Genomic DNA, 24,793 nt, shown 5'->3' on the forward strand with positions numbered 1-24,793 from the left:
ATACACATGTGTATATATGTGTATATATACACATGTGTATATATACACATATATGTATATATACACATATGTATATATGTATGTGTATATATATACACACACACACATACATGTATCTGTAGTTATTGAGCTTATATTTTAAATGGAATATATTTGTTTTAAAGTAATCACCAAATAAGGAGAATATTGTAAGTTTTGCTGTGAAGAAAAAAGTACATGTTTTAAGTGTAGATGATAGAACCTTTATTTTGTCTCTATAAAGAATGAATAAATATGGTGAAACATTTGTAATGTAATTATAAAGATCTATATCAATAATTGGAAATACCTATTTAAAAAACAAAATATGAATAGGCCAAGATTAGTTCAATTGCCGAAAATGAGAATGCAGTAATTGACAAGGAAGGCTCATAAGTGCAATTAATTGGCAAAAGGTGTAAAATTAATGAAAGTCATTTAAGGAAGTTGGAAGATCTTCTTAAGGGTCCTTTTTTTCTAAATTGGTCACCCTCTGCACAGTGTGATTATCCCCGTTGTTCTTTGCTTGATTGGGCACAGACCTCAGAGCAGCCTGTGATGATGCACGCTCTCCTAGGATGGTCTCAATAATGAACACGCATTGATGTAGTGAGTTCTTGTAGTAGCTTTGCTTTTCCTGGCAGAAAGAAATGTGCTTCATTAGAGTAAGTGCAGATTTTTCTCCAAACACTATAAATGGCCCTACAGACCTTCTTCTCAGATAGATTGTGATCAGCTCTGAGGCCTTTTTCATCTTTTCATCTCTGCCTCTCTAGTATCTATCAAGTACTCAATACTAATTGGTAATCAGCAAATAGTAGTAGAATAAATGAACATTTATATTCCTAAAATTTGTTAAATAAATAAATTGATATATTAACTATAGAATGTTTTTAGTTAATAGTTTGTATTTAAATTTATGTTTATTTTTGACATTGCCACATATAACTACATGGCAAGTAATTATAGAATATCCGTTTGTATGCAAAAGTTTATGGGTGAAAGCATAAATATGCCTGTAATATGTGCAAACATTTTTACCATATGTGTATACACATATGAACACACACATACAAACATGTATGGTGCCATTTTAATATAAGGAACCACTGCCACAAGGCACATGGCATTTCAGTACACATATAGAAGATGTATAATCTCTTGCTGATAAATACTTAGGCCAATAATTTCCTGGAAACCTCATGTACAGGTTTTTGAAGACTCTTGAAATTCGCTGGGTTTCCCCTGCCAAAATTATGATAAATTGTCAGGGTGGAAAGTTTACACACTTAAAATGATTAATTTAATTTAAGCTTCTTGTCCTCTTGTGGACAACTAATTATACAAATAACAATATTGTTTTCAGATTTTTTCTGATGTCATTATAAATAAATTTAAAAATATATATATTTCTGATGTCATTATAAATACATTTTAAAAATATATTTATATTTGTAGTTGATATATTTATATTAACTGTTTTTTGTATTATGAAAATCCAAATGTGTATCCCGAAGATATATATAACATTTCCAGTATACATGCACATGTAACATTCACACACACACACACACACACACCCACACGAGCACTATAAAAACCCAAATATCCTTTTATTTTGTCATCATACCCATCTCCTGGTAATTCTGAGCTGCTGCTAGAAACCCGTGCCACTTTATTCATTGTGTCCTAGTATTGATGGCATGGAAAAAATCCACTGAGAAAAAATACTAATTTCCCTCATTGCTACAGTATTTTTACCCTTCTTTCTACATATTCTGTATCTTTTTTTCCTATTTTCACAACTTCTATTTTCAAATCCTAAGACTCATTTTTATAAATTAAAATGTACAAAATGTGAAGATGATAATGAGATTTCATGGCAAAACTAAGTAAACACTGCAACATTTTTATACAAATGAATATTTATCCACATACAGGATATAGCCTATGATTATTTATTTTGAAAACAGTATGTTTTCTAAAAATTCAAACAGATTTCAGTATTTGTTTATACATATGTTTTAAGTTATAGCTAAGAGGACAGTTTACAAGAGTGATTTCGTATAAGATCCTCTGCAACTTAATATTTGTAGCAAAATCATAACTTCGGTGAAATTTATTAGAAGGTGAAATTGCATTAGGATTTTTAATGGAACTGGTGCCAGGTTCCATGTCCCCCTATCGATAGTTTCGTCCAATATACAATAGCCATGAAAACACAATGCTTTATGTTAATGAAACTTTGTCACCATCGAAAGTTATTTATCAGTGTCTGATAGTGTTAGGTGATACATATGTACTGATACAGGGAAAATTATGTTAAGATTCCGGTCCTCCAAGGCAGTGACATTAAATATTAGCAGGTAGAAAATTTTGCCTCAGATGCTGCCATTTAGTGATAATGCTCATTTTACTTCAGTTCTCATTTTGTGGATAATTTACACTCCACATGAGGTTAAGACCTAATCCATTTGCTTGTTATCCTGTATTTTTAGTTATCCTTGTTAAGCCAATATTCTGCACAATATCTGGAAAGTCTTTGGAATCCCAGGCACTTAATTACGTAAGATGAGTTTACATTATTAACATAGAAGGGCTATAGAAACAAATGAAGCTCTTTCAGTGAATAGAAAGAAGAAAATAAAAATTGATCTTTAAAGAGAATATTGAAGCTTATTATTTTCCTCCTCTGCTCCCTTCTTTGACATTTTAAGTTGCCTATTTGGGGATCTTTCTCTCATTACTAAATATCTTCAGAGAGCAACCCAGCTCTGCAGCTTCAGAATACAACAGGAAGAAAAGAGAACACCGAAATAGATCCCACAGTGGAGGACAATAAAACTTTATTATGTTCTCACAAAATTCCCTGCTCCCTTTTCTTTCAACTCAAAGGTATAGAGTTAAAGATCACATAAATTTTATAGACCCCCGAAATCCCTTTTTTAACACATCTAAGTTTCTGAAAGGTTAAGTACTTCCTAGTTGAGCAGTTTCTGAATGAGTTCCTGCATATAAACACAGACACATTTCTTTTGTGTATATCAAAATACATGTCTGGACTGACATTTTCTGTCCACCATTGTAACCATGCCTTACTTGTAAAGATGTGGGTGCAAAGGAATTTGGGCGCTATTTTAAAAGGCAGCCACCTAAGCCAATTTCAGCAGCAAATTAACATTTAGGGACAATAAGAAACCTATGAATGTTGCAAAAGGAGAAAAGAATAGCACTACAGGGATAGGATGAAGCATATAAAAAGTTACCTTACTCTAGAAATGAAACCTTTAATTATGATGCCTGTGAGAAGAGTGACCTGAGTGAAATGGAACGTAGTTGAATGAGCCGTGGAAGGTTGAGAATTTGAGTCCCCTTTGTAGATGGCAATAGAAATAAATTCAGCCTTCCCCTCTCCTGTCTCTATCATCCTAAATATGAGGCTCTGTTTCTATATTAGCCTTGCAAAGATACTTTGATCTGCATTTTCCACTCAACCTTGTTTGCAGTTGAGTTTTGTTAAGTTATGCTTAGTTATCAATAATCAATCATAAAAGGATATTGGGAAACCCACTAAGGGGAAAAGTTCCACAGCAACCTGTTTCTTGTAGGCTGAAAAGATTGCTAAGCAGATTCTTTCCTTACTTATTCACTAGTTTTGGTTTTTTTTTGTTTTTTGTTTTTTGTTTTTTTGAGACGGAGCATCACTCTGTTGCCCAGGCTGGAGTGCAGTGGTGTGATCTTGGCTCATTGCAACCGCCACCTCCTGGGTTCAAGAGATTCTCCTGCCTCAGCCTCCCAAGTAGCTGGGATTACAGGCATGTGCCACCACACCTGGCTAATTTTTGTATTTTTTGTAGAGACAGGGTTTCACCATGTTGGCCCAGCTGGTCTCAAACTTCTGACCTCAGGTGATCCACCCACCTCGGCCTCCCAAAGTGCTGGGATTACAGGCGTGAGCCACCTTGCCTGGCCAGCAAACTAGTTTTGACAGCATACTACATGTCAGCCATACTCTAGGCTCTGGAGGTATGAATACTGAATAAAACCACAGAGTCCCTTCTCATAAAACTTTCATTCCATGGGTGAGAGTAGCCATGAAGCAAACAGGCAAGTATGCATTAAATTCCCTCCATTCAAAAATCCATAATTGTTCACGCTTTAATCTTTGACATTGAGGTTCATCTTACAATTGAGCTCATCTTATATTCACTTTTGGCTAGGTGGCATTTGTGATATGTAAACTTAATTATAATTCTTCATATTTTAGATATTTGAGTCATATGAGTTATGTCCATTATACCACACATGTTGAGTTTATTTGCCATGTAAAAGTATTTTCTAAGAGACCACATTATGACATGACATCAATGCCAAAATTTTTATGCAGAAATGCACAGATATAAACCAGCAGGACATAAATTTAATATTTGTTAGACAAATATTCGTTATTGGAAGAATACCTGATTTCTATACTTTCCTGCAGAGCAATAAGCTTTAACATGCTATGGCTGAGAAAACAAAAGTACCTATATATAAATAAAGCTGTTGATTTATTTTCCAACTGAGATGTATGCAAAAGGCACTGAACTAATACAGACCAAGCAATACACCAGAAGGCAGTGCCAAGACCATAATATGAGGCAAGGCCAAAGTCAGGGTGCGATTCAGCCAATTTTAAATGCAAATAGTTTATTACTTACATCAATGCCTAATGGGGGCCAGCTCCCTGCAGTCCTTGTCCTAGGTAGCAAAAATGATATCAAAACCAAAGATGCTAGGACACAATCCAGCGTGACTTATGGGACATGCTGAGGCTCAGGAACACAGCCTAGACCTTAGCTGAACAGTTGTAAGGTCTGAAGCTGTCCCTTTACGGGGAGGAGCAGAAACCTGAGAGGCAATGAGAAACTGACTTATGATGCCTCCCAAGGTAGACAGGGAGACCAATGCAAGGAGCTTTTTGGCAGGGGTGGGAGGGTGGAGGGAGAAAGGGTCTCATTCTGTAGCTCAGGCTGGAATGCAGTGGCACGAGCAAGGCTCACTGCAGCCTCAACCCTCTGAACTCAGGTGATCCTACCACCTCAGCTTCCTGAGTAGCTGGGACCACAAATGCGTACCAAGACACCCAGCTAATTTTTGTATTTTTGTAGAGATGAGGTTTGGCCATGTTGTCCAGGCTGATGTCAAACTCCTGGGCTCAAGCGATCCATTCACCTTGGCTTCCCAAAGTGCCAGGATTACAGGTGCGAGCCACCATGCCCTGCCACAAGAAGCTTTTGAGGCAGCTCATTACAAGCCCCCCATCCTCTCTTCTTGCAGAGATCATAAGGTGTTCCTAGGTAGATCTGTGCAAGATCACCATGGCACCATAGCAGAACAGTTTCCCTACAAGCAGCAAATGTGGCTATACCCCTTGGAGGAGAAAAAGTTCTTCAGAGTAATAAGAGGCTGGTGTGACAGATTAATGTATTTGACATTAGTCAAATCAAAAAAGCATCCATCAAAACTTGTACAATATTCAGGAGCAGAGAAGAAAATGCAAAAGTCATTACTAGAGCATTATTTTTTAGAAAAAACACCAAATTATTAATAGCTCTTGAATGTACAAAATATGATATTGTGTAGAAAATCAGGGATATAGACAATTTACTCTTTCTTAATGTGAACAAGTTTTAGGAATAACTCAACCTTTTTTGTTTGTCCTTTTCATTTTTTTATAAGTATAAGGGTGACAGGTGATAGAAATCCATGTTTAAGTATGTCTAAAAGAGCTCTCTTAGTATGATTAAAATAAAAATTCAAATCAAATACAGTATTGTTTCACAGTTTAATTAGCAGTATAATGTTGGGAATAGGTCTCCAAAATCTGGCCATAAACTGGCCCCAAAACTGACCATAAACAAAATCTCTGCAGCACTATGACATGTTTTTGATGGCCATGATGCCCACGTTGGAAGCTTGTGGGTTTACCGGAATGAGGGCAAGGAACACCTGGCCCACCCAGGGCGGGAAACTGCTAAAGGCGTTCTTAAACCACAAACAATAGCATGAGCTATCTGTGTCTTAAGGACATGCTCCTGCTGCAGATAACTAGCCCAACCCATCCCTTTATTTCAGCCCATGCCTTTGTTTCCCATAAGGAATACTTTTAGTTAATCTATAATCTATAGAAACAGTGCTTATCACTGGCTTGCTGTCAATAAATATGTGGGTAAATCTCTGTTCGAGGCTCTCGGCTCTGAAGGCTTTGAAACCCCTGATTTCCCACTCCACACCTCTATATTTCTGTGTGTGGGTCTTTAATTCCTCTAGCGCCACTGAGTTAGGGTCTCCCCAACCAAGCTGGTCTTGGCAGTATATTTTCTTTCTTAGTGATACATAAAATAACCATGTATCTTACAATCATTGCAACTTATATTTAATTAAATAGTTTATGTAAGGGGGTGATAAACGCTATGGAGAAAAATGAAGTGTGGTAAGATGGAGAGAGAAGTAGGGAAGCAGAGACTATCTCCTAAAAGACATCAGAGGAGCCCTCTGTGATGAAATGATATTTGAACAGAGACCTGCAGGAAGCAAAATTGGAAGCCATGTGGATATCTGGGAGAAAAAGATTCTAGCCACAGGTTAAAATACTTACAAAGATCTTGAGACCAGAACTGGCTTGGTGCACCTGAGGAAGAGCAAGGAGGCCTGAGTGGCTCCAGGATTGTGAATAACAAGAGGAGTGCTGTTAGGTGCCGGAGTCAGAGAATCAGCAAGGCGGGAGGTTGTACAGGGTCTTCAGTGCCATGGTTAGTACTCCAGCTCTTTCTTTAAGGGAGAGAGGAAGCCACTGGAGAATTATGAGGATAAGCATGACATGCTCTGACTCATGCCTCAAAAGCATCATTCTGGCCACTATTTTGAAAATAGTAATAAAGAACAAGTAGAAAGTGGGGAGATCTTTTAGTAGGTTTGAGCTTTGGTAGTGATGAAGATGAACAGAAGCATATACTGAACATATTTAAAAACTAGAGCCAACAACATTTGCAGATGGATTGGATGTGGGATATGTAAGAGAAAGAATCAATAAATGACGCTCAATTCTATGACCAGAGCCACAGGAAAGATGAAATTGCCACCTGCTGAGGTAAGATGGACTATGGGGGAAAGATGAGAAAGCAGGAGCTGGAAGTTCAATTTTAAATGTGCTATGTTATAGGCTGGGCACTTGGCTTGCGCCTATAATCCCAGCACTTTGGGAGGCGGAGGCAGGTGGATCACTTGAGGCCAAGAGTTCAAGACTAGCCTGTCCAACATAGCAAAACCCCATCACTACTAAAAATACAATAATTAGCCAGGCGCAGCACATGCTTGTAATCCCAGCTACCCAGAGGCTGATGCACGAGAATCACTTGAACTCGGGAGGCAGAGATTGCAGTGAACCGAGATTGTGCCACTGCATTCCAGCCTGGACAATAGAGCGAGACTTGGTCTCAGAAAAATAAAAATAAAAATAAAAAAATAAATAAATGTGTTACACTATAAACATCTTTGATTGTCTATCCAGGCGGCAATGGCAAATTGAAAACTGGATGTAAATGTTTGGTGGTCAAGTAACATATATGAGTAAGATATTAATTTGGAAGTTATGAGCATATAGGCTTCTTCAGGAATGTCTCCTATATTTCCTTCTAGTTTAAATTCTGGTGAAATCTACACCCATGCCCAAATACAGAGAAGAAGAGGGCCCTTATGCCTCTCAGGTAAGTGCCGACAGATCCCGATGGTTGAAGAACCAGGCTTTCTGAGGGAGAGGCTGTTCTTTGGACCTTTTTCCCTTCTTTCCCTGCCTCCGAGGTTGCCAACTCTGTGACTGGTTCATCCTGCAGGGACTGGCTGTCATCTAGCCACTTGAGTTTACAAGCACACCCAGTTTGTTTTATAATGGGGAATCACACTGTAATTATAATTTTGAAAAATGTGAAAAATAATCAACCTGTCTTCAGTCCATTGACCACTTGAAAGGAACCACTGAAAGAAGCTCTTCGTCAATGTTTGAATAAGCAGTACCAAATAACAGCCATCAGTACTACCAGCACTGAATGGTCTACAGAAATAAAATATGATACTCATTGAACCTTAGGTTTCTCATGAAATAACAGAATAAAATATGGTGACATCGTATGAGTAAAATAAGCACATTATTTTTATTATTGCCAGCAATATTGATGATATAAAAGTGACTAGCAAACATTTTTTTTTGTTAAAATGATAGAAAATTTTCTCATTGATCACGTATAAAGAACACCATGATGAAAACTACAATTACGTCTTTGGTTTTCATTTGTTTGGAATTAGCGAGTACTTGTGTTTCTGGTTAAAACCATCCCTTAATTCAGCAATTCTTAAAATTCCCCAGAGAAAGGATAAATATTTGAAAAGACGTTTTCATTCTACAGTGTACTGTGCTTATATCATCAGGTAACTTTGATACAAATGTTAGTTTGGGGGATTAGGGAACAAAAGCAACATATTCAAATGAATTCCTACAATATTAAAAACAGATATCGACTAATGTACCAGGAATTTTACTCTTGCTGTTCATTTGAAGTTCTCTTCTGCCCTCGTAAATCAAAAACTCATCCAAATGATATTTTCAGTATGTGCAAATGTGAATATGAGCACTGTTGCTTGTAAATAGGGTGGATTTTCTCAGAGCTCAACATCACTATTGATGCGTTATTTTGTGTTAGAAATGTAGTAGCTGATTGGAAATCATGCCTAAAGTTTTTCTAGACCTCTGTTACATCAATTTTTAAGAAATTAGTAACCACAGCTCCCCTTCCTATTTAGGTTTATTTATTTTAACAATAGAAACCAAAATCTTTTACTTTCCAGAAAATTTCAGGAAAATATCACTGATTTGGGAGCTTGGTTTTAAAAAAAATAAGTTTCAGGAAACAAAAGGACTGGCAATGCTTAATTTCTTAAGCTAAGTGATGGTATGTGGATATTTATCATATTGTTCACTATACTGTTTTGGAGGCTAAAATATTTCATAATCAGAAAAATATGGGCTTGTAGTTGAGCCATTCAAAAACTGAGTATATAAATAGTGTTTTACTTATGAAGGTGACCATAAATTTCTCCACATATGTCATGGCTACCTTTGTGCTCACAACTTAATTTGTAATTGACTCTCTTTTACATTATGACTGGCAAAACCAAGGAAGACCATTGAAGGATGCTTGACTTTCCAAAGTGGGTTAGAAATGCTTAAGTTGCTTCCCCGCCCACCCCCACCCACTTTTAATTGCTTTATCTTACCTACCACCAAACAGTAACAGCAGAGTACAGTTTGAGGAACATTCTGGAATGGTGTAGTGAGAAACTCTGTAAATCCAGCCCTCCATTAGAAGCACTGAAACTGTTGGCAAAAATTGTCAACATTAAACTTTAAACTTTTCCCATCTCTGGAAATTAACCAAAGGCTTACAACACTCTGAAAAGCATTAATTAAAACAAAGTTGCCAAATCTGGTTAAGAATAGAAGGGTCAGTGGCTTTCACTTTGGCCTACTCCCATTCTCCTCTCTCAAGTGCCTCACAACCTTGAAAGCTGTTTGCCTCAAAACCAAGCAGTTGTAAAAGCCAGCAGGCTGGAAGTCCCTGGATGGGGATGGAAATTCCTCAAAAGATGCCACCCCCAGTGCTTTACCACTATCTGACCTGTCTTGAAGCTCCCTGGAAAAGCCCCATTTGGGGGCATTGTCATTATTTGACTTGATTCAGAGCTTGCTTTGCAGAAAAAGCCCTATCTCTGGGGTGTTTCTCAACAAACCAGTCAGCAACAATTATTTAATATTGTAGCAGTCTGAGCTGCAATGCCAGCTGGGACAAACAAGAATCTGACTCAATAAAAAATAGAAAATATTAATGGACTCGTAACAAGTAAAGAGATTAAATTAGTAATTCAGAAACTTCCCACAAAGAAGAGACCAGGCCCAGATGGCTTTACTGCCAAACATTTAAGAAAAATTAATACAAATCCTTTACAAAACTCTACCAAAAAATAGAATAGGAGGAAACATTCCTCAATTCTTTCTATGAAGCCACCATTACCCAAATATCAAAAGTAGACACAGACATCACAAGAAAAACAAAACAAAACAAAAACTAAAGACCTAAATTCCTTATGAATATAAACACAAAAACCCTCAACAAAATGCTAGCCAACTGAGCCCATCATATTAAGAAGAATTATAGAGAAAAAGAAAGAAAAGAAAAAAAATTGATTAATTGGGCTTCATCAAAATTAAAAAACATTTTCTTTGTTAAAGACCCTAATAAGAGGATGAAAAGGCAAGCTACAGAACGGGAGAAAATATTTACAAATTATACATCCAGCAGAGGATTCATAGCTGGAATACATAAAGAACTCTGAAATTTTAATAGTAAAAAAAAAACAAATATTCCTATTAGAAAATGGGTGACAGACAGGAAGGGACGTTGTGTCAAAGAGGGTAAACAGAGGGCAAATAAATAAATGAAAACATGTTCAACATCATTAGCCATTAGGGAAATGAAAGAGAAAACCACAATTAGTTATTATTCCACACATACCAGAAGGCTATTTTTAAACAAACAAACAAACAAACAAACAAACAAACAAACATGCTATAAAGGATGTTGAAAACTGCATGGTTTATTTATTGTTCATGGGAATTTAACATGGTACAGCCAGTCTGAAGAAACATTTTGGAATTTTTCTTTTAATCTAAACATGTAATCATTTTACAATCCATCAATTCCATCCTTGAGCATTTATCTCGGAGAAATGAAAGGGATATTCACATAAAACCCAGTACATGAATGTTTATAGCTATTTTATGCATAATATCTCCAAACTGGAAACACACAGATTTCCCTCAAAAAGCAAATGGGTAAATAAACAGTGGAAAATCGACACTGTGGATTACTACTCAGTAAGAAAAAGGAGCAAACTATTGTTACACGCAAAAACCTGAATTAATCTCCAGAGAATTGCACTGAATAAAAAAGGCCCTTCCCCAAATGTGACATAGTATAATTTCATTTATATAACATTCTTTTTTTTATTTTTTAATTTATATCATTTTATTTTTATTTTTTCTTTATTTATTTTTATTTTTTATTTTATTTATTATTATTATACTTTACGTTGTAGGGTACATGTGCACAATGTGCAGGTTAGTTACATACGTATACATGTGCCATGCTGGTGTGCTGCACCCATTAACTCGTCATCCAGCATTAGGTATATCTCCATTCTTGAAATGACACAATCATGGAAATGGAGAACAGATTAGTAGTTTCCAGGAGTCAGAAACAAAGGTGGGTTGAGAGAGAAGGTGACCGATGTGTTTGTAAAGGGGCACTACGAGGGAGACTTGTCATGATGGAACTGTTCAGAATTGTGAATGTATCCATATCAATATTCCAGGACTGATATTGTACTATATATCTATATGATATTACATTGAGGGGAATTAGATGTAGGGTATATGCAATATTTCTATATTATTTCTTTTTAAAAACATATTTTAGGTTCAGGGGTATATGTGCAGGTTTGTTACATGGATACATTTGGTGTACAGATTTTTTGTTAGCCAGGTAATATGTATAGCACACTACAGGTATTTTTTTCAATCCTCACCCTCCTCTCACCCTCCACTCCCATATAGGCCAAGGTGTCTGTTGTTCCCTTCTTTGTGCCCATATGTACTTGGTGTTAAGCTCCCACTTATAAGTGAGAACATGTGGTATTTGGTTTTCTGTTCCTGTGTTAGTTTGCTGAGAATAATGGCCTCCAACTCCATCCATGTTGTTGCAAAGCACATGATTTTCATTCTTTTTCATGACTGCATAGTATTCCATGGTCTATGTGTACCACTTTTCTTTATCCAGTTTTCCATTGACAGGCATTTAGGTTGATTCCATGTCTTTGCTATTGTGAACTGTGCTGGGATGAACACACATAGGTATGTCTCTTTATGGTAGAATTATTTATATATTTTTGGGTATATACCCAATAATGGGACTGCTAGGTCAAACGGTAGTACCAGTACCATGCCGTTTTGTATAGTAGGTAGGCAGAATAATGATACTTGGCTACACATCAAGGGGGAATCCAAATTACAAATGAAATTAAATTTGCTAATCAGCTGTCTGAGATGAAGAGCTTATTCTGGATTGTCAGGAAGGATCCAATATAATTACAAGATTCTTTATAAGCAATAGAGGGAGGTAAGAGAGCCAATGACCCAATGATGCGATGTGAGACGTGCCCTACCATCTATTGCTGTCTTTGGAATGGGAGGAAAGTACAAGCCAAGGGATGCAGAAATCCCATTCAAGCTGGAAAAATCTAGTAAATAGATTCTTCCCTAGCACTTCCAGAAAGGATCTCAGTTCTCTGACCGCTTAGTTTAAGCCCAGTGAGGCCTATTTGAGACTTGTGACCTTCAGAATTTTAAAATAACAAATTGTTTTAAACTGCTAAATTGCAGTAATTTGTTACAGCAGCAGTAAGAAATGATAAACCATGTTAATAGAGAACAAAAATCACATGATTATGTCAATAGAGTCAGAAAAAGTATTTGATAAAATCCAACGTTCTTTTGTGATAAAAATGCTCAACAATCTAAGAATAGTAGACAACTTCCTCAGTTTGATAAAACGCATCTACGAATAACCCACAGCGAACATAGCGCTTTATAGTAAAAGACTGAATGTTTCCCCCATAAGTAGCAAAAAGACAATGACGTCACCTTTGCCACTTCTTTAAAATATTTGTATGTTTGTTCTAGCCAATGCAATTTAGTAACAAAAAGAAATAAAGGACATTATTCTTGGGAAAAAAGAATAAAAATATATCTACTTGCAAATGATATCATCTTATAATTAGAGAATCCTACAGAATCTATTAAAAACTGTTAGAACTAGTAAATGAGTGCAGTAAGTTTACAGGATAGAAGATCAATATAAAAAATGAATTATATTTCTATGCCTGAGAAATTAACAAACTGAAAATATAATTAAGAAAATTTCATTTACAATAGAATAAAAAATAAAATACTTAGAAACAAATTCCAAAAGGAGCATTAGACTTTCACACTGAAAATTATAATATATTGTTAAATAAAATTTAAAACAATTTAAAAATGAAGGGAAAGGCAGCTAAATTTCATGGATCAGAAGACTTAAAATTTTTAATAGGGTAATATTCCCAAGTTAATCTACAGATTCAATAAAATCACTGTCATAAACCCAGATGGCTTTTGCTGAAATTGATAGCATATCTGAAAATTTATATGAAAATACAAAGGTTTTGAAAAAACAAAAAATCTTAAGAGGAATAACTTTCTGATTCTGAGGCTTACCACAAAGCTCAGTAAACAAGATACTGTGTAATGGCACAAGGAGAGATGTATATGTTAATGGGATGGATCTGAAAGTCTAGAATAAACTCTTCATTATAGCCAATTGGTTTTTGAAGAAAGTGCCAAGATGATTTAATGGGGGAGAAATATAGAATAGTCATTTCAAAAAATAGCATTGGGACAACTGGATATTCACATGCAAAAAAAGAAAAGAAATCTAGATTTCTGCCTTACATCATATGTAAAAATTCTTCAAAATAAATTGTTGACCAAAATGTAAGGTCTAAAATGACAAACTTATCAGAAGAAAACATAAGAGTAAGCATTCATGACCTGGGGTTAGGCAATGTTACATTAGACACGACAACAAATCAGATGCACAGAAAGAAAATAAATAACTATTGAACTCCACCAAAATTAAAAACTTTTGTTCTTCAAATATACTATAAAGACAATAAAAGAGATAAGCTATAGCCTGGGAGAAAAAATTTGCAAATCACTAATAAGGGACTTGAACCCAAATATATAAAGAACACTTGCAATTCAATAATAAAAATGATAAATAGTCCAATTTAAAACTAGACAAATATTTGAATAGAAAATTCTTAAGAAGATACGCAAATCATCAATAAACACATAGAGTGATAATTAACATCATTAGTCATTAATGATACCACTTGACACTTACTAGGATTGCTAAAATCAAAATGTCTGACTACAGCAAATGTTGGTAAGGATGTGAAGAAATTGAAACCATCATACGTTCCTGGCAAGAATGTAAAATATTCCCAAAATGGTTTGACATTTTCTTAAAATATTAAACATGAAATTGATCTATGGCCCTGTAATTCTATTCAGAAATGAAAGAGAAATGAAAACGTATGTCCACATAAACCCTTGTACAGAGATGTTCTTAGCATCATTATGCATAATAGTAAAAAATTAGAATCCACCCAAATGTTCATAAACTAATTTATAGGCAATTAAAATGTAGTACGTAGTATATCCAAACAATGGAATATCCTTCAATAATAATAAAAAAATGAATGAAGTACTGATGCATGCTGCAACCTAAAAGAAGCTTGAACACATTATGCTTAACGAAAGAAGACAGTCACAAAAGATTACACAATTTATTCCACTTTTTTGGAAAGTCTGGAAACTGCCTAATGCTGTGATGCCAGTGATGGCAAACAAGAACCCAGACAAAAATGCAAAAAGATTTAAAAACAAAATGTCTATAGGGTGCTTTATGTGGATACAGAAGGCCATGTGCACATGCAGTGTTGTATGCCTGTCCAGAAAAGACCTTAAAGGGCACCAATCATTCACCTCCGCCCAACTTGTATCTCTGCAAAAGGATGCAGTGAAGGCTGACAGACTTTTAAATGTCCAGAGTGGCGGGTGAATAAATGCCCCAACACACACAAAGCCTCTTGGCAAAAGGCAGGAAACATACAGGATCAAGCCATTTAAAGAAGTCTTGGACCAATCATTACCTGACTACTAAGCTAACCAAGCTAACACTTCATCGGCTGCACGCTATATGGATAATGGCATTATAGAATTATTCTGGAAAAGTTCTTAAATAAAAATACCACTGCCAATCAAAACTGTCCAGAAGAGAGGATATTTGATTTCCAAAGTTATCATATGATATTACCAAAAAATACAGTTTTCAACAAAAATCATAAGACGTGCGAAGAAACAGGAAAGAATGGCCCCCACAGGAGAAAACAAGCAGCAGGTGCATGCTGCCCATGAGCAAGCCCAGGTGGTGGAAGTATTAAAGACTTTGAATCAGTTCTTACCAATATGTAGAGAATATTAGGAGAGTGATGACTCACAAGTCTGAAAATATCAATAAGGAGATAGAATATATATATTTTAAATGGCCAAGTGGATATTTTAGAGATAAAAAGTATAGTAATTTAAAAAATTTACTAGAGGGGCCCAACACCAGTTTGAATTGGCAGAGAAAAGAATCAGCAAACTACAAGATGTTTCTGTAGTGATTCCTCCTTTAGTCTGAGTTACTAAAATGAAAGAAATATAGGAAAATAAACAGAGCTTCAGAGACCTGTGAGTCTCCATCAAGCACAACATATGCAGCATATGCATAATGTTAGTTGCTGAAAGCTGGGGGAGAAAGGGACAGAAATATTTGAAAAATACGTTTATGACAAGTAAATACATGAATTAGTAAGCAAGATCTTCCCACAAAGAAAAGCTCGTGCTTAGATGGCTTCACTGGTGAATTTTAGTAAAGATTTAAATAAATTAATACCAACGTGCCACAAACACTTCCCAAAAATAGAAAAAGAATAAAATTTCTAACTCATTTTATGATTTCAGTGTCACCCTGATACCAAATAAAATTCGTCATAAGAAAAGAAAACCAATATCCCTTGAGAATATGGAAAGAAAAATGTTAAGATCAGAAACAAGACAAAGATACTCGCTCTTTCTCTGCTGTTTAACACGTGCTTTGCGGCTGCCCCTCAGAGGCCTGGAGTAACCACCCTCAGATGTTGAGACAGATGATGCCACACACACCCTGCTTAATTCCATGTGGGTCCTGTGACACATTACTGCAAACTTCATGGCTTATAATAAAAATAAATTTATTCTCTTACATTTTAGGAGTCCAGAAGTCTGAAATAAGTATCAGTGGGCCAAAATCAAGCTGTCTGCGTGGGTGTGCTCTGCCCAGAGGCCCCAACAGAGAGTAGGTTTGTTGCCTCTTCCAGCTGCAGGTGGCCGTTTGCATTCTTTGGCTTGTGGTTCTGTCACTCCAATCTCTTCCTTTGCCTTCACATTGCCTTTTGCTCTATATGTATTTCTTTTTCTCTTCTGGCTGTATCTGATCTCCCTCTTTCTCTAAGAAGGACACCTGGATGATCTGGGATGGCCTAGCCATTCCAGAATCCTTCACTTACTCACAACTACAAAGACCCTCTTTTATGAAATGGAACATTTACAGGTTCCAAGGATTAGGACCTGATATCTTTGGGAGGTCATTATTCAGTCTACTACACACACTAAGAGTGCCTGAGCAGATTTATCACATATACAGGCTTTCTGAGGAAAGCAGGGCAGACACCAAAGCCTCTCTGAAAATGGTCTCAGTGAAGGGAAGGGTGAGTGTTTCCAGTTTTTGGAGGGTGAAGCTGGCATAAGGGTTTCTATACAGGGTAGGTTTTGTGTATCTAGGAAAAGAGCACCTGGACATTCTTTATGAGCTCGAAGAAATGTTAGGCCAAAGGAAAAGGGGAATGGTGGGACTTGGACGTTGTCAGCTGTCAAATGTGAAAAATGAAGTCAGACTCCATTACAACATAGTATTGGAGGTTCTAGCCAAGGAAATCAGGCAAAATGACAAAACAAAACCAGTAAAACAGAAAGAAAGGGGAAAAAAAAGAAAGACATCCAGATTGAAAATCAGGAAGTAAAACTTTATTTATTCGCAGTTAATATCACCCTGTTTATGGAAAATCCTAAAGAATCCAACTACAAGTAAAATGAAAAAAAAGAAAGACATCCAGATTGAAAATCAAGAAGTAAAACTTTATTTATTCACAGTGAATACCATCCCGTTGGTGGAAAATCCTAAAAAAATCCAACTACAAGTAAAACAAAAAAAATTAGAATAAACACACACTTTGGGAGGCCGAGGTGGGTGGATCACGAGGTCAGGAGTTCAAGACCAGCCTGACCAATATGGTGAAATCCCGTATCTACTAAAAATGCAAAAATTATCCAGGTGTGGTGGCACACGCCTGTAGTCCCCACTACTTGGGAGACTGAGGCAGGAGAATTGCTTGAACCCAGGAGGTGGAGGTTGCAGTGAGCCAAGATGATGCCACTGCACTCCAGCCTGGGCAACAGAGTGAGACTCTGTCTCAAAAAAAAAAAAAAAAAAAAAAAGAATAAACAAGTAGACCAAGGCCACATGAAACAAGATTAGTATAAAATGTCAATTGTTATTCTATATACAAGCAGTGTCCACTCCAAAATTAAAATTAAGAATACAATTCTATTCACAGTGGCACTAAAAAAGTACAATACTTAGAAGTACACGTAACAAAAAAGTGTAAGGCGTAAAAACTGATCACAAAACTGTGGAGAGACATTCCATGTTCATGAGTTTACAGACTCAGTTTATGTTGATGACAATTCCTCCCCAATTGATGTATGAATTCAACATAATCCCTATCAAAATTATAGCATGCTTTTTTTCAGAAATTGATAACCAAATCCTAAAACTTATATGGAAATGCAAAACATCTAGAATAGTCAAAACAATTTAAAAACAAAATATTATTTAAAAATAAGAATGAAGTTGGAGGACTTCTACTTTCTGGTTTCAAAATTTACTATAAAGCTACAGTTATCAAGACAATGCATTACAGACATAGATTAATAGGTAGGTAGATATAAAGGGGGCAAATTGAGAGCATGGGGCATACAATTTTTAAAAAAATGTTTAACCTTGTCAATAAAAAACTTTTGCTCATAAAAAGGCATTATTAAGAAAATAAAAACGTGAGCAGTCTCCCAACAGACTGGGAGAAAATATTTTCAAAACGCATATCCAATATGAGGTTTCTATCCAGAATTTACGAAGAACTCTTACAAATCAATAATGAAAAGACAAATAAGTCAGTCAAAAAAAGTGGAGAAAAAACAGAAGACAGTCTACCAAAGATGATATATAAATAACTAATAAGCACATGAAAAGATGCTCAACATTATTTGTCATTAGGAAAATGCAAATTAAAACAACAATGAGCTATCACTACATACCTATTAGAATTGCTAAAATCCCAAACACAACACCAAAGGCTGGTAAGGATGTGGAGCAACAGGGACTTTCATTCATTTCTGGTAGAAATACAAATGGTGAAGCCACTTCAGCAAACAGCTTGGCAGTTTCTTACAAAACTAAACGTATTCTCCCTATGTGGTCCAGTAATCATGCTCCTTGGTATTTAACCAAACAAGTTGAAAACATACATCCATAGGAAAATCTGCATACGGATATTTAGAGCAGCTTTATTCATAATTGCCAAAATGTGGAACTAACCAAGATGTTCTACAGGTCAATGGATAGATAAATCATAATACATCTATATAATGGAACATTATTCAGTACTAAAAATAATGAGCCACCAAACCACTAAAAGTCATGGAAGAACCCTAAATAAAAATTACTAAGTGAAAGAAGCCAGTGTTAAGAGGCCATATGCTTCCAAGTGTATGACATTTTGAAAAAGAAAAAAAATCAGAGAGAGTAAAAAAACTCGGTAGTTTTCTCAGGTTTGGGGTAATGGCAGGGGGACTAAATGGGTGGAGTAGAGAGGATTTTCCTGGCAATGAAACTATTTTAAATGATACTAAAATAGTAGATACATGTCACAAATTTGTCAAAACCCAAAGAACTTCAACACCAAGAGTGAACCTTTGTAAACCATGGGTTTTGGTTGATGATGTGGCAATGTTTCTTCTTCTGTTGTAACAAATACACTCTATTGTTAGATGTTTACCATGGGAAGGCTCTACATGTTGGGGCAGAAGGGTGTGCATGGGAACTCTGCACATTTCACCAACTTTGCTGTGAACCTAAAAATAAAGACTACAGCTTCAGCATGTAAGAAGCTTAGAAGTTGCTACTGCATCCTAACAACAAATAGAAAACTGAACAAATGGAAAACCAGTAATTTATTTTATTTTTTAATTTTATGTATTTATTTATTTATTTTGAGATGGAGCCTTGGACTGTCACCCGGGCTGATGTGCAGTGGTGCCATCTTAGCTCACTGCAACCTCCCGGGTTCAAGCTCTTCTCCTGCCTCAGCCTCTGGAGTAGCTAGGATTACAGGCATGTGCCACCACACCCGGCTAATTTTTTGTATTTTTAGTAGACACAGGGTTTCACTATGTTGGCCAGGCTGGTCTCAAACTCCTGACCTCATGATCCACCCCCCTCAGCCTCCCAAAGTGCTAGGATTACAGGCTTGAGCCACTGCACCCGGCCAGTAATTTTTTTTAAATCAGTAAGATAAGTGATGTCACAGGATAAACCACTGCCTCCAAAATTGGAGAGACAGGCAGGTAAATATGGAAAAATCACAAGGTACCAGAGCAGAAACCCATGACTAAAAACCTTCATGGGAACCAGTGCCAGAGTAGGAAAAACTAAACTGTAGTTGAGAAACTGCCAGAGTCTCAGTGTGGACGAAAGTAAGAGTTAAAAACTCAAAGGGTAGGTACCACGATAAAGAGGGGCCCCTCACATTTTTGTGTGTTTTACCTCCATGAGCTCTACCAGGTCCTCACAATGAATATGAATATCTGAGAAGAATAACCATGCTTTGGCAGAGGACATTCTCTTTTGCTTTGTTTTGTGTTTGAGACCAGGTCTCACTCTGTCACCCAGGCTGGAGTGCAGTGGTGTGATCTCAGCTCACTGCAATCTCCCCTTCCAAGGCTCAAGTGATTCTCCCCAACCTCAGCATCCTAAGTAGTTGGGACCACAGATACGTACCACCATGCCTGGCTAATTTTTGTGTTTTTTGTAGAGATGGGGTCTTGCCATTTTGCCCAGTCTGGTCTTGAACTCCTGAGCTTAAGTGATTCACCCCATCAACCTCCCAAAGTTGCACTGCCCGTGAAGCAGTATAGTGTTATTTGAAAGTGAACTTGGATTCGTTGTAAATGTATGTTGCAAATTCTAGGGTAACCACTAAAAAAAATTAAAGAGAAGTGTTATAATTGACATGCTGAAAATAGAAAGAAAATGAAATTATACAAAACACTCAATTAAAGCTACAAAGGCAGAAAAAGCGTGGAAGACAAAAAATAGGAACAAAGAACAAGGGAAAGAAGTAGAAAACAGTAACAAATATGGTTCATATTAATCCAACTACATCAATAATTACTGGAAACATCAATGGTCTGAATATACCAATTAAAAGACAAAAATCATCAAAATGGATGAAAAAACAAGACTTAACTGTATGTCGTCTACAAGAAACTAACTGTAACTATAAAATACATATAAATTCAAAGTAAAGGGATGGAGAAAGAGATACAATCTTAATATTAATGAAAAGAAAGTTGAAGTAGCTAAAATCATTTTAGACAGAGCAGACTTCAGAAAAAGAGAAGTTATCAGAGATAAAGGGGGCATTACACAATGATAAAGGGGTCAGTACTCCAAGAAAACAATAATTCTTTATGCCTCTGTATCTAACAATAGAGCATCAAAATATACAAGCCAAAAGTGGATAGAACTGCAAAGAAAAATAGAAGAATCTACTGTTATATTTGGGGACTTTAACTCTATAAGAAAATGAAATATCCAGTAGCCCAAAAGTCAGTAGGCATATAGTTGATCTTTATGGCATCATCAATCAACTGTGTATAATTGACCTCTAGAGACAACATCATCCAACAGCAACCCATTATGCATTCTTCTCAAGCTCACATGGAACATTTACTAAGATAGACCACATTGTGGGCAATAAAACATACCTAACAAGTTTAAAAGAGTAGAAATCATATAATGCCTGTTCTCAGACAACAATTGAATTCAATGGACTTTTGGAAATAACAAAAACTAAAATCAATAACAGAAATGTAGCAAAAAAAATCTCAAAATACTTGAAGATAAAACAACATACTTCTAAATAACACATGGGTCAAACAATAAATCTCAAATAAATTTTAAAATATTTGAACTAATGAAAACAAAAACCCAACTTATTAAAACTTGTGGAATATAGCTAAAGCAATGCTTAGAGGGAAATTTATGGCTTTGGATATATATATTAGAAAAGAAGAATGATATACAATTAATAATCTCCACTTCCACCCATGGAAACTAGAAAAAAAAAGAGAAAATTAAATCCAAAGTAAGCAGAAAAAAAGAAATAACAAAAATTAAAGGAGAAAATAATAAAATTGCAAACAGGAAATCAGTAGAGAAAGAAAAGAGTGGTTTTTTGAAAAGACTCATAAAAATTATTAGTCTCTAGTCATGGAAACTAAGAAAAAAATGAAGAAAATAAAAATTATTAATATTGAAAAGAAAGAGTAGATACCATTCCAAATCCCATGGACATTAATAGGATAGTAAAGAAATGTTAGGAACAATTTTATGCCAACAGATTTAATAATCTAGATGAAATGAACTAATTTCCTGATAGAAAATTTTACACAAAAATAAATAATCTAAATAGGTTGATACCTATGAAAGCAATTTAATCAATAATTAACTGTCCAAAACTGAAAGCGCCAGGTCCAGAGGTATTTACCAGTGAATTCTAGCAAACATATAAGAAATACATTATACCAATTCTGTATAGTCTTCCTCAGAAGCCAGAAACAGAAGTAATATTTTCTAACTTATTCTATGAGGCCAGCATTACCCTAATACCAAAATCAAACAAAGGCAGTTTAAGAAAACTACAGAGTATCTCTCATGAAAATTGGTGTAAAAATCTCAACAAAATATTAGCAAATTGAATCCCACAATGTATACAAAAAATTACACACTATGACCAAGATGAATTAATTCCAGGCATGCAAGACTGGTTCAATCTTTGAATATCAATAAATGTAATGCATGACTTCAAAAAATTAAAAAAGAAAAATCACATGATCCTATTTATAGGTGCAGAAAAAGCATTTGAGAAAATCCAACACCCAGTCATGATAAAAACTCTCAATAGACTAGGAATAGAGGGGAACTTCCTCAATTGTATAAAGAACATTTACACAAATGTTCTACAACAAACATCATACTTAATGGTGAGAAACTGGAAGCAAAGATCAATAACAAGTTAAAGGATATCACCTCTCACCACTTTCATGTCACATCTAATGCTATAAGACAATAAAAGAAATAAATTGTATATTATTTGGGAAGAAAAAATTATCTTTGTTTACAGATGACACAATGTTTTTATGTAGAAAATCCAAAAGAATCAGCCAAAGAAACCTCTGAAATTAATAATTGATTACAGCAAGGTTGCAGGACACAAAGTTAATACAGAAAAATCAATTGCTTTCTTTCATACCAGCAATGAACAGAAGAAATTTTGAATTTTAAAAGACAATATTATTTACATTAACATTTCCCAAAATGAAATACTTAGGTACAAACCTAACAAAATACATACATTACCCTCATATATTTATGAGGAAAACTAAAAAACTGATAAAAGATGTTGATGGCAGTGGCAGCTGTCTGAAGAAGCTGCTGCCATCATGTGGACTGCAGCAGGGAGGCATGTCTGGGGCTGCACACTCCATGGAGCCAGCAGGAGCTGGGGACAAGTGGGAGCCCTGCCCCTTCTGAGTTGGAGTGGGAGCTCTCCCAGTTCCACTGCAACCTCCCAAGCGATGGCTGTGGACCCAGGCATCTCTGTGCTCTCAGGGCCCGGGAGCAGGGGTGGCACCCAGCTCTCATAGGCACAGCTTCAGCAGCCCAAGTTGCGGCTGTGGACCCAGGCCTCCAGCACCACAGAGCAGGCAGGAACTGTGCTCCCCTGGGCACAGCTGCAGCCACCCAAACTGCAGCTGCAGACCCAGGCATCACTGCATCTCTGCTCTCTTGGGGGCCTGGGAAGGCGTCCCCTGACCTTGCAGGCTTGGAAGTGCCTGCTCCTGCTTGCTGGCTTCTCCCTGCTGTCAGCACCTGTTCTGATCTTGGAGCAAAGTCAGAGCCAAGCCCAGGTGCTGTCATAGCCCCGCTGACTGTGCACATGTTTGGACACACCAACCCACTGCCTCCTCAGCCCCCTCTGGACTTTGGGCACTGACAAGCATGGGAGGGAAGCTGAGGGGGCACTGAGGGCAGCTCAGTGCTGGCCTGCAGCTGCACCTTGGCACCTATAGTCTGGGCGCCATGAATAGCAGCAGGAGGTAGATAGGTTCCTGGGCATAAGGGGGCAGGTCCCCGGTGAGGCCCCACCTTCAGGCCAGGGAGGGTCTGAAGGCTGGAAACTAGGCTGCCAGTCCTGTACACTAGAGTGGAAAATTGTGGTCCCTTTTCTGGGCCTGCCCATGGCCACCCACGGACGAATCGGCATGCACTTTCTCCCCTCTGAGGCCCATAAAAGCCCTGGGCTCAGCCAGAGCTGAGCGGATATCAGGACAACAAGCTGCAGAGAGGTACTACCCATACCAAGGCCTCCTCTCTGCTGAGAGCTGCAGAGACAATGGAATGACCTGCCTGTAGAGAGGAGCTTCCCACTCCAGGGTCTCCTTTCAGCTCAGAGCTGAACACCCATTAGGACACCTTGGCTGTGCAAAGGAGTACCCACTGTGGGTCTCCTCTGAGCTGTTCTATTGATCAGTAAAGATCCTCTTCATCTTGCTCACCCTCCACTTCTTTGTGTATCTCATTCTTCCTGGTCGCAGGACAAGAACTTGGGACCCGTTGGATGGCAGGGCTAAAACAGCTATAAAACAAACAGGGCTGAAACATGTCCCATGCTTGCCACATTGCGGACAAAGAGGAGAGAAGAGCTGTGGGCCTTCAGGAAGCCTAGACCTGGGAGCTCCTCTAGCCAGGGCTGTCACTTCCTCTTTGGGGCCCTGTGGTTCCTGGCATCTCCAAGCTTCTGGGCGTCACCACGTCCTCCAGTGCCAGCTGTGGAAGTTGCTTGCAGTGCATCTGGTTCAGCCACAGCCTCACAGAGAGCTGGTGCCCATGCCGGCACCTGGAGCTGCCCACCCAGCTGCAGTGGCCAGACTTCATGTTCACTCACACCCCTCACTGCTCCACCCCTGACTAGCCCTTGGCAGACATGGGATCCAGGCATGTAGTGTGTGCTGAGCACAGCCTGGCAGGCTGAGTGAGCAGAACTAGCCCAGTAGGCCCAAGCAAAACCCTGGCAAATGAGCCACTGTCCACAGAGGTTTATGGCCAGAACAGTGACACCCCACTGATCCTGTAACAATATCGAAGAAGAAATATACAAATGAAGAGCTATTTTGTGTTTATTGATAGAAAGATGCATAATTGCCAGTCAGACGTTGGTTCTTCCCAACTTGATCTATAGATTTAATGCAATCTCAAACAAATTCTCATTAAATTATATCTAGCTATATTGTGGAAATCAACAAAATGAATCTATAGTTTATATGAAGAGGTGAAGCATGCAAAATAGGCAATTCAATATTGAAGAAGAAGAACAGTCAGAAGACTGACTGATGCTATTTTGAATAATTACTATGAAACTACAATATTCAAGCCACGTGATATTGGCAAAAAAATAGACAAATACATTAATGGAACAGAATAGAGAACTGAGAAATAGACACACATGAATTTAGTTAACATGATCTTTTTAAAAAATT

The 24,793-nt window shown here is 37.1% G+C and overlaps 1 long non-coding RNA gene across 1 annotated transcript in view; it reads right to left on the minus strand.

Moving 5' to 3' along the window:
* Positions 1–394: 394 nt before the first annotated feature.
* Positions 395–24,793, minus strand: part of LOC745936 (uncharacterized) — a 126,173-nt gene continuing 101,774 nt past the window's right edge. Inside the window, exon 4 of the long non-coding RNA XR_001715974.3 lies at positions 395–655. This is a non-coding gene — a long non-coding RNA (uncharacterized LOC745936). The remainder of the gene's footprint in view (positions 656–24,793) is intronic.

This window comes from Pan troglodytes, chromosome 12 (genome assembly GCF_028858775.2).
Source record: "Pan troglodytes isolate AG18354 chromosome 12, NHGRI_mPanTro3-v2.0_pri, whole genome shotgun sequence".
Classification (NCBI taxonomy): Eukaryota; Metazoa; Chordata; class Mammalia; order Primates; family Hominidae; genus Pan; species Pan troglodytes.